This window comes from Fukomys damarensis, unplaced genomic scaffold (genome assembly GCF_012274545.1).
Source record: "Fukomys damarensis isolate Sample0158 unplaced genomic scaffold, DMR_v1.0_HiC HiC_scaffold_9, whole genome shotgun sequence".
Lineage (NCBI taxonomy): Eukaryota > Metazoa > Chordata > Mammalia > Rodentia > Bathyergidae > Fukomys > Fukomys damarensis.
The window spans coordinates 11,129,194-11,141,028 of NW_022900921.1; the positions used below are offsets into that span (position 1 = coordinate 11,129,194).

The window sequence follows — 11,835 nt, forward strand, 5'->3', positions numbered from 1 at the left end:
TGCGCCCGAACGCGGAAGGCGCGTGGGTCTTTCGCCTGTACCTCAGCCCTACGGAACCAGAAATTCCGCCTCGTCGCTATAACAAATCCTCCAGGTGATTGTGGTGACGCTCACATTTAGAACTACTGGTGTAAGATCTACCCACATCCATTCCTTTAAAATATGTTATGTTATAAGTGATTATTCAAAAGTGTGGGCATTTGTATAGTATTCCTCATTAACGGATACCTTGCCGTATTTGCGTATAAATGCCCATGAGTTTACATCTTTGAGCCTTACTTTCCACTCCTGTGTATTGAAGAAGTTGGATTCTAAATTCTTTCCCACTCTAATTCAGTGGTACAGTGGTTTTATATTTAGACTGCTACCCAGTACCAGTATTAACAGCTTTTTCATAAGCTTTGAAACTCACTTGAAACTGGGAAAAAGTGCTCAGTGTATATACATACATACATACACATACATTTATGTTTTATATGTGATTGACAAAATCGGCAGGTTTATAGTCTTTATTTTTAGTTTTAAAAAAATTTTTAAAATATGTGCAGGTTTATATCCTTAAAGCATAAGAATATAATTTCTTTTGGCGTTCTGTTGCAGTGATTGTCATCCCGTCGTTTTTCATTTATTAAGTTCTGTCATTCCTGAGCCCCCTCCTCCTCTCCCGATGTGGGGATTGAAGCCAGGGCCTTCACACTAAGCTACTTCTTCAGCCCTCCTTTTTTGTTTTTTATAAGGAGACACAGACTCTCTAATTTGCCCATGCTGGACTCAAACTTGTAACCCTGCTTCCTCAGCCTCCCAGTCTGCTAGGATTACAAGCGTGTACCACCACAAAATGCTTCCAAAACTATTGACCATCTTCTGTGAACGCGAAGTGAGAAAACTGGAGCCCCAGTTCTCTTGGAGTCTAAAGGTCCTTGGAAGAAACAATAATCAAGAAAGCACTGATTGCAGCTAATTGGGGCTTGAAGAAACGAGATAATGCTATAGATAATAATGTTGCAGAATATAACATTAGGGAATATTTAGGCCCTCTTTGAGGTCATTGTATTAATTTGAAAGTGGAATTATAAAAAGGATCTAGCCATTAAAAAAAAAGACCTAAAGAGAAAATTTATTGGTGAAGGGGAACATGCATACACAGACTTACAAAAACGTGAATTGATGGTTGCTGGTTAGGAAAGTAGGTAACAATGACCCCAGAACCTCCAACCCCTGATTCTTCAAGTCAGGCCACCTCTTCAGATTGTGTTCACTTAACTGCTGGAAGCAGCTTTGGAAGGGTTTTGGGAGAGAAGCCCTGAGAGAGGCAAAGCAAGCTGAAGGGATTGCCAGAAAGAGCAGAAATAGGACAAAGCTAGCTTGGAGATTTATCAAATAGAAGTCCTTGGGAATAACGGTCAATGGGAGTAGTGGGTGTAGAGGGTAGGTAAAGGTGAGTAGAGATTAGTTAGGGAAATGGGGCTTTCATAATGAAATTTCTGTGTCCTGTTGAAAGGATAGTTCCACCCAAGGTCTAAAGGATGGAATGTGGCCAGAAGCGATAAGGGGAACTACTTTGCATAAATGAGAGCTCTGCAAGTTAACTTTCAAACGAACAAGTCCAGAGTACACCTGCAGAATGGCTTAGCACAAAAATAACCACCTTCCCTACTCCGGGCTTGTTTCTGTCTTTACAGAAGTGTTCATCCAACCTCACCAGAGAGAGCCAGAAGGTACAATGTCATTGTTTAATTTTCTCATTCCAACACCAAGTTTGAGTGCAACTACACTTATTTCAGAATTAATATCTGCCAGAGCCATCCAGAATGTGACACTAAAAACCTGCCTGTACATCTTCCATTCCAGAGAGCTCCTGAGGGACTCAGAAGAGCCATACCAGGAGTTTGTTAAAAAGAGGTCTCCAGGGGCTGCCCATTTTCATATCAACAAAGTGTTCCAATTTTATCTTTTGTTTTGCAAGTTTCAGAGGAGTCCATAGTAATTTCTTAAACATGTCCATGGTAGAAAAATAAATGAGAAAGTGCCCCACCTACCCCTCTTTAGGAAAACATTTTTGGCTAAATGAGCTGGCAGTTTTAGTAAGCCCAAACCAAGACATGTTTTGGGAAAAAACAACTCAGCTTTCTTAATTATGTGTGATGAACAGTTACAGACAATAGACACTGACTGATTATCTGATGTCTGTGCCTCCCTTGTATTTCCTTGGGAGAAATTTAATTCCTGCTACCTAAGAAGGCAGCCATGGGAAGACTTCTATGTAGAAGAATGAGTTGTGAGGAATATGGTTGGCTGGCACCTTCTAACAGCTTCTCCTCTGGGATCATTTATGTAAAGACCATGCTCAAGATAAGCTGGAACTAAGCCATTTCTGCCCAAAGCTGAATTTCTCTTATCAGCCATCCCTGCTGTCCTGTATTTCCTCAGTTTCATTGCAACTAGGCATTCTTCCTACCCAGTCTTCCTTCTTTTCCTTCACAGAACTTCCCTGTGGGTTAAGACTCTTACCACATATTCTTGCTCTCTCTTCCTTTTTTCTTCACAGGCTTTCTCTGCAACAGTATCTCTACATTTCTAATACCATCTTGGCTTCTGCTTCTTGCAGTACCCAGTGATCCAGAGGTAAATATATGCACCTTGGCTTGGGTAGCTGGGGCAAGAGTCTTTTTTTTTTCATTGCACCTGACTACTACTCTTCTTTCGAAGTGAGGATTCAGAACTTGTTTTGTAATCAGAATTGAGGATTGTCATAGATTCAGGCAGATTATATATTGTGCAATCCCAGGGACACTATTTATGTTGACTCTCATGAACTGCTTTGGGCTAGATGATATTCTAGTTTTAGCTTTCTGAGTTCAAAAGAAGCTGGGTTGGGAAGAGCAAAACAGAAAAGAAAGTTCTGGGAAATAACAGAAAAGAAATGGAAGAAATAAAGAATGACAGAGTTAAGAGGTCTTTGGCTGCTGTGGAGTTGCCCGCCTTGGGCATAGGTAAACCACAACGCAGTCCCTAGCTGTTGGATTCATCTTTGCCAAAATTCAGTGCCCTTTGGAATGTTACCAGGGCTCAGATTGTTGCCAGCCAGTTTAGGGTTCTTTTGCTTGATTCAGATAGGAAAAATAGACAAAGTATAGCTTTGCTAGGATCCCTGATGCCACCAATCAACTCCTGTGAATTCCAGATGCTCTTTTTTTTTGACCCTGCTGGCTTTGGTTGCTGCCACTACCAGCTGCCACTGTTAGACACTGGCTTGTGCTGGGCACTGTTAAGCCTGCTGGGTGCTGGTCTCTGCTGCTGCCTCCCCTTTAGTGCCTGCTTGTGCCATATGCCAGCAGGAGATTCTGCTAGGTGATGGCCAATTCTGCTAATCTTTGTTAGCTGATGGTCTCTGGAACATTTCGGGGCCAGTGGCCCCTAGTGTTTTTTGCTCTTTCTTTTAAAGCAACTCGTGTGTCCCTGCTACTCACTATAAGAAACCTGAGTAGATTTATAGGATCCTCAGGGCCCACATTATCTAAGAAATAAATCACAGAGATTTATAGGACCACTGGGGCTAGTCTTTTTTTATTTTAACAGGACATGTGTGGCAGCATGGGGGGATCAGTACACTGGAGGAAGCCCTCTTAGGTTAACTTGAGCAGTGGGAGGGGAGTGCTGCTTATATAGCAGCTGCAAGCCTATGATTGGTCCAGATGCAGGCCTCTGATTGGTTCAAGTGGGTGCCAGGCTCCAGGACACCTGCAACTGCCATGGGTATGATTCAATCCAAAGGACGGGCAATGAAAGCTGAGCTGTCACGTTTCTATGAAAACTGTCAGGGCCAAAACTAGGGGGTCTTTGGAAAAACTAGCTGTGTTTGTTATTGGGGTTTGAGGAGTTTAGGGATGTTAACAATGGGCCTAGATCCCTCCTCTGATCTTAACCACATTAGGGTGGCCCCCTCACCTTACTTAAAGAAGCCCCAGCAAGGTGTGGAGTGGTAGGAGTGGGGGAGGGGCACCACAGCTCACAGCTGAGCTGCATCTCCTGTTGGGTGACCCTGAGAACAGCCATGAAGCAACTTCATGGGTGGTGGGAGGACACAGAGGCAAGAGAAAAGTTGCCCCAGTCTGTTCTGGGTGGAGGAGATCAAAGAGAAGTGAGAAGGAGGGGTGTGTCAGCCATTGCCCTAACCACATCCCCCTCTGGCCCTCACAGGAAAAAGGAAAGAGGCACTTCTTTGTCTCATTGTAGGCCAACTCCAACATCCTGGTGGGTGTTCTAGAAAAGAACACATTTGCAGGCCTTCTGTGATAAAAGGCAGGCACTGACAGGAGGAGGCAGAAGTTTTCTTGAAAACTATCCCCTGCCTCTTCTCTCAGCATGCTTTCTCTCCTTTTGTATCCTGAAAAGGGATTCCAGAGCGGATGTGATGCTCCTAGTATCTAGTCCTCTGAAAACTGTTTAGGGAAACCAAGGTGCTGTTAGTGAAGCAATTAGCATGTGACCGCAGGAACCCATTGTCACAGTCAAATCAGATTCCAAGGTGCCTTTCAGAAAGGGTACCCTGGTTTCTGAGGCAGAGTTGTCTTAAGTAAGGAAACCTCATGTGTCCAGAGTTCACAATGTGACTGCCCAGTCCCTCAACTCTTATCAGTTCCTCAAATGAATTGAGCTCTAGACAAAGTGCTCACTGCAGGGGAGCTCAAAGGGTTGATGGATAGACTACTTCTCTAGTAAACAGAAGGTATGTGGCTAAAAACTGGTGTAAAGGATGACAGCACTAGGTGTGCTCTCCTGCTGGGAAAGAGCCAACATTTAACATGTACTGTGCAACCTGTAGTGGGATTAAAACTGAAACTTCCTGCCTCCCAAAGGAACTTAGAATAGTTGGGGAAGAAAAATTTACTCTCTTACATCTATGCTGGGGGCCTGTAAATTAAACTGACATGGCTGATTGGTAAGGAAGAGTTTATATGTACAGTATGCATTTAAGTGGAAGTATGTCATGGTTAGAATTTGGTTGGGGCTTAAATACTTGTCAGTTTGGGAAGAGGAGCAGTAAGAACAGTTCCTGTGGGAAAACAAACGCTGTAGATTTTATTTTTAAGGAAAGACAGGTGGAGTTTTTAAAAGAACAAATGGCAGATAAAGTTAGTGAAAAGGTTTGTCTCTTCTGTTGTAAATAGTCTCTCTGTTGTCTTCAGAGCCATGCAACTCCTCTAGAGAGGGGCCTTATATTAGCTTTACTGTTAGTCTCTGTCCTGGGAATAGAAGCTATTCTGAAGAGGGAGTTTATACAAGCTTCATTTCTCAGAAGTTTCTATCTTTAGTCAGATAAGGAAGACTCAATAAGGTGCCTTTCTGCATCTGTTGAATCTCACGTCTTCAGTTTAAAATAATCTTGCTACTAACTCTGGGTATCTGGTGTGTCTCCACACAGCCTAATACAGAATGCATGTGTATAAACACACACACACACACACACACACACACACACACACACGCACGCAAAACAGATACACAGGGAAATATGACAGGAAGCCATGCTGTGTGCAGGAAGGGCTCAGAGCACCAGCTGTGGTGTCTGTAGGATCTCAGTTCACGTCCTGCCTCCACTGCAGTGTTGTATCCTAGGCTGTAAGACTTGGCCTCTTGAGTCTCAGCTCCATTTGTGGGAAAAATGGGACTGGTAAGAGTCCTTGTATCATTAGGTTATTGTGAGAAGTGAGTGAGATGACAAGCATTACATTACTAGCACATGGATAACCTGGCATGCAAGAAGGCCTCGTTAAAGATCAGTTATGCTATTGCTAAACTGCATGCAGAGATCATGGTTGATGTGAGACTGGGTGTTATATCTGATTCGTGAAGTCTTTCAATACATATTAGTATGGAAGGCACCTCATTGCCAAGAATTATACTGTGAAAAACAGACCTAATTCCTGTTCTTATGGAGAAGAAAGATATTAATGCTTGACTGAGTGTAGTATTACAAACTATGATGAATACCACTGGAGAAAAGAACAGGACATTATGAGAGAATATGACAGTGGTATTTCATCCAGATTAAGTAGAGGCAAGGGGTAGAAAGGCTTTAAGGTGAGGGTGGAAGGGTAATTTTGAGTTGATAAGGTGAACAGAGAAGATAAGAGTGTGTTAGATGAGATCAGCTTGAGCCAGACCTGAGGTAGGATGCTGCGTAAAATGTTCTGGGGCTTAGAGAAAGTCCCATCAAGCTAGAAGGAGTTGAGGAGAATAGGCAGAGATGAACCTGGGAGGTGAGCAAGGTTGTACTGATTCCTTGCTTATGAAACCCATTCTCTATCATTCCCTGTTCTGCTCCATGCCCTTCTGACCTCTATGGACCCTGACTGATACAAGGGATCATAACATGGAAAGATTTGCACATCAGGTCGGGATCATGTCCTTTTAATGAATTAATGGATGGATGGATGGATGCATGTACGGATGAATGAAGATTTGTGCTACTGTGGACCAACCTCAGCTTGGTAGCGAAGCATCCTTGCCTCTGTGTTACACCTCCAGCTGGACGTGGCCTTTTCAGATTATCTCAAGTGAAATAAGAAGCTGCAGGTATGTTACAGGCACTTCATGTTACCCCAGCTTTTGCCCTCTTTCTCTGCTTCCTTTAATAAAAGGCTGTCCTAGTCACAAGCAGGCTTTTCATTACTTCTTAAGCCATAATCGACTCCTTTTTCCTTTTCAAAACTCCTCTCAGCTTTTATAACCCCACAGTCTTCTGGTTCTTCCAATAGCTCAGGCTCCTTGGAAAACATTTGCTCTTCTGCTGCTAGATATTGTCTCTGTGGCTTTTCCTGTGCTGCATTGCCAGTATCAGTCATATTCATCTCTCTAAATATCTGAACTATGACAAAAATCTTTAGTTTGTGCTTACAAGGCAGGTGTGGTGCCACTGAACTAAATCCCTGGGCCTATTTGAAAATTTTTGAATCATAAATTTGACCATGTAGGGGCCAGGGATTTAGGTCAGCGGTTCGGTTGCCTGCTTGCAAGTGCAAGGACCCGAGTTCAATCCCCGGTACCAAAAACCAAAAAAAACAACAATAAATTTGACCATGTTATCATGTACACAAAGATTTTTCAGTGGTTTTCCATGGCATTTAGAGTCCAAACTTGATCAAGCGTGTGGCCAAACCTACTCTAAACAGCTGTAGCCAGGAGGAAAGAGTGATATTGTAACCTTCCTGTGCGTTAGGACTCATGGCCAGTTCTCAGGACAAGGGACAGTGATGCGACACTGGCCCAGCAGGTACCAGTAAAATCTTTCATTGACACCATGGTAGTACATTTTTTCTTTTACCTACATTTTCTTACACATTTATATTATATTTATATTTCACTTCTTCCTTCCTGAGAAGAGATGTTCATGGTTTTAATTGAATTTTTTTTTTTTGCAGCACCCGAGTTTCAGTTTGGATTTGGGAGTTACCAAGTTTTGGCTCACAATTTGCTTACAAACCCTCCTAGAGATAAAGTTATTTTTGCTATTCTCTTTCTTGATGTGTTGATTTGCCTAGTTTCAGAACCTACTCGTTTCTTCTTTTTAAAGCTAAGTATCTATTCTGGTGACACCCTGTTATTATAGAGGATGGGTGTCATGAGTTTTGTTTTGTTTGCAGGTATATCTGCTGATTGAGGCTGCATTTCCTTTGTGCCAGCAGTTTTTTGACTTATCATTTGAGTCTCTTGGCTTCTAGTGGTAACATAAAACCTAGTTTCTCTTGGGCAGGTTAATACTGGAATTTCTTCATCTTTGATGATTCATCCTGGAAAGTGGTGGGTCACTTATTTGGCCTGGGAAGTTAAGATCTGACAGATCCAAATACCAAATGGGGGAGGAGGTAATAGGAAAAAAGGTAATGAGTATTAGTATTATTGGTACAGATTTATTCACTTCATTTTTTTTTCTTTAAAAATTTTGTATAGTTTATCATCACAGCACTCTAGAAGGTGGAGGCAGGAGGACTGCACTTTTGTGCTCAGCCTGGACAACTTAGTGACCTATCAGATCTGTCTCAAAGTAAACATAAAAAAGGCCGAGGATATAACTCTGTGGGACAGTCCTGTGTTAAATATCCAGTGCCATAAATATTTATTAAAATTACAATATAAAATATGTTCATATGTCCCTATGTATCTACCCTTTGACCCAGACATGAACCCTAGGTATCCAAGAGAAGTGAAATGTACAGCTTTTTTTTTTTTTTGGCAGACTCTTTCTGGAGGCCTTAAAATTACAATATAAAATATGTTCATATGTCCCTATGTATCTACCCTTTGACCCAGACATGAACCCTAGGTATCCAAGAGAAGTGAAATGTACAGCTTTTTTTTTTTTTAGGCAGACTCTTGCTCTGCAGCCCAGTAGCCCAGGCTGGTCTGGAACTCACTATATTTTAGGATGCACTTGAACTCAACAGTCTTCTCGCTTTCACCTCCTGAGTTCTGGGATTATAGGCATGCACGCCATTCCTGGCTCAAAAGTCTCCCTTTTGAAATATGGATTCAGTGATTCTTTTAACTATTTTCACAAAGTATGCAACCATTCTGGTATCAAAATCTAGGACATTATTGTGCCCCCCGCAAAAAAAACCTGTCCTATCCATTGACATTCATTTCCCTTCCCTCTTTTCCCTCAATCCCTGGCAATCCCTGATATGCTTTCTTTCTCTATAGGTTTACCTATCCTGGACTTTTTTTGATGTGCTATTTGGGACTGAACCCAGGGCCTTTACACTCAGCTTCACCCCCAACCATTTTTGTTTTTATTTTGAGACAGGTCTTGATAAGTTGCCCAGGCTTGGCACAGATTTGTGATCCTCCTACCTCAGACTCCTAGAGTGCTGGGATTACAAACATGCACCACCAGGTCAAGTTTAATTTTTTCTCTTGATTAAGTTCAGTTCATCTATTTTTTTTTCCTTGGGTTATTTTTTTCCTTTTGGTTATTTCCCTTTGGTGTCATATGTTACATCTATTGCCTAAAGATTTAACTCTGAATTTTCTTCTAAGAGTTTTATAGTTTCAGGTATTATATTCAAGATAGTTCCTCTACCTTTTTGGGTGGTGATAGGGTACTGGGGAGTAAATCCAGGGATTTCACAGTAAGCTACATCTTGACCCACCCCTTTTATTTTAAATTTTGAAACAGGCTCTTACTAAATTGTGAATTTGCTCAGACTAGACTCAAACTTGCAACCCTCCTGCCTGTGCTTCCTATAGTTCTTCGATTATAAATGCATGCCCCCACACCAAGCTTCAAGTTGGTCCATATTAAATTAATTTATGTATATGGTATGAAGTAGGAGCCCAACTTCATTCTTTTGTGCGTGGCTATCTGGCTGTCCTAGGACTATTTGTTAAATAGACAGTTCTTTCTCCAATGAATTCTTTGGGTACCTTGTTAATATCCATGAATTACTTTTTGTTGTTGTTGTTGGTACTGGGGATTGAACTTGGATCTCTGTGCTTGAGAGGCAGGTGGCAGAACCACTGAGCTAAATCCCCAGCCCTCCATGAATTACTTTTAAACTGGGATAGTGACGCACACCTATAATCCCAGCACTCTGGGAAGCTGAGGCAGGAAGATTGCAAGTTTGAGTCCAGGCTGAGCAATTTAGCAAGAACCTGTCTCAAAATTTTGAAAAGAGATAGTGGGGGTGGAATTTGGGGATATAGCTCAGGACAGAGGCCCTGGGTTAAATCCTCAGTATTGAAAAAACGTTTATTCTTAGAAGTTATTTATAACATCAGTAATAATAACTAGAATTATTGCTAGCTCTTGGTTTAAGTTAAAAAAAAAATTTGCCCTCTCTTCTCAGAGGTTGTTTTAGAGATTACTTCAGGATTTCAAATGTGTGTATGTTTGTGTGTTTGTGTGTTTGTGTGTATATGTATATATGTACTTTTTCTTTTTTCAGTACTTGGAATTGAATCCACTAGTAGTAAGCCTATGGCACATAGGCTGAAATGGGCAGTTTGTATCCTTGAAAGCTCTCAGTGGTTTGCCATCCCTGACTAGGCCCTTGTACAGGCTAAGCAAACACTCTACCAGTGAGCTTCATTCCCACCCCTCAAATTTGTATTCTTGATTAGCAAAGCACTGAAACATACTAAAGTGCTAAAAAGGTTACTCACAAGTATTATTATATCAGATATGTGGGTTGATAACTTTGAAAACTATCATCTGTAAAATGGGATCAGAAGAATACTTATACATAGGGTGGGAATAGGGATTAAATGAGTTTTAAAAGATGCCTGTAGAACTGTGAACTAGAAGGGATAATTATAAAATGCTCTGCAAACATAAAGCGAACTTGAGTGCTTTGTCAGGAGTTATACTAGGATGTTGGAAAATGAGCTTTGCTCTTTGATTAATTAGCTCATTGACGTTGCCAATCACTTAAACTCTCTGAGTCTCAATTTCCTGGTCTATTGAATGTAGATAATAATGCCAAGTCTAATGACTTTTCTGGGTTATTATGAGATTGAAACAATGTAGGATGTATAAAAGCACTTTGTAAAACTTGTTATTCTGGGCATTGTGAACTACTCATGGAGAATTACCTTCTTTCATTGAAAAAGAGAAGGCCTTGGGTTTAATCCCCAGTCTCTCTCTCTCACTCCCTCTCTCTCTCCCTCTCTCTCTCTCTCTCTCACACACACACACACACACACACACACACACACACACATGTTTGAATTGTTTATAGTGCCTGATTCAGTGGTTGAGGCCAACCAACCACAAGCAGTGTTTACCATAATAAATCAATTTAACATGGGATTTCTTTCCACTTCTCTGGGTTAGGATGAGGGCCCAGTATCTATCTTAAAGAAAGTAACTATGCATTGTTTAATAACAACGAGGCCTTTAGGCTCTCTCAATGAATACTTTTGGTTCCAGGTTAGAATGTGACCAAAGAATATCACCCATGGTCTTTTACTGGTTGCTTAAAATGTGGAGGATGTGTGTTTAGAAAAAACAAAAACAAAAACAAAACTAGTTGATTTTTAAAAGAACAAAGTCAAACAAACAGAAACTAGCTGACTTTCTAAACATTATGTGAGAGCTGGAAGACATAAGCCGTCATCCATTCCACCAACCCTTCCTTGTCAGGGGAACGATGATTTGCCTGAGGGAATCCAGTTGGAGAGGAAGAAAATAGTGAGTCAAATAAACGAACTATAGTAATCTAGAGCACTATCACTGTAGAGTTAAAGGAGATATGTATACAAACTACAAACCATTTCCAATCCTTTCTCTTCATTCTTATTGGTTGGTTTAGACTCAGTTGTCTCTGACAGTCAATGATGTTAATCTTTTGAAGATACACATATGATCCAACTGTTACTGACAGATGCTGGTAAAGATCCCGAACTGTCATTTATCATGTCACAAAGACAGCAAAGAGGACACTTTGTGTACTGACACATCTACTAATTTTTCCAAACGTTGTAACTCCAACATTGAGATTTTTCTCCTGTGAGGAAAATGTTTCACCTGCTACAGGAAGAGGAATGGCCCTGGGGCAAGAATAGACCTTGTGATTTCCCAGAGGGCTACAGAGGAAAGCAGTGATGTCTTGTGAGACTGCGAGGGTTCCTGGGCCTGGTGGTGCATACCTGTAACCCGAGCACACTGGAAACTTGAAGTAGGAAGATTGCAAGTTTGAGCCCAGCCTGGGTAATGTAGCAACACCGTGAGACCCCTTTTCAAAATAATAAAAGAAAAAAGGGCTAGGAATACAATACAGCTAAGGGTAAAAGCCCTGGGTTCAATCCCCCAAACTGTAAAAAAAAAAAAAAAAA

At 41.3% G+C, this 11,835-nt stretch overlaps 1 long non-coding RNA gene across 1 annotated transcript; it reads left to right on the top strand.

The window, feature by feature from the left end:
- LOC104860940 lies at positions 1-6,574 on the top strand. The gene is made up of 3 exons (XR_779877.1): positions 1-94; positions 2,549-2,625; positions 6,398-6,574. It is a non-coding gene; the product is annotated as an uncharacterized LOC104860940 (long non-coding RNA).
- The last annotated feature ends 5,261 nt before the right edge of the window (positions 6,575-11,835 follow it).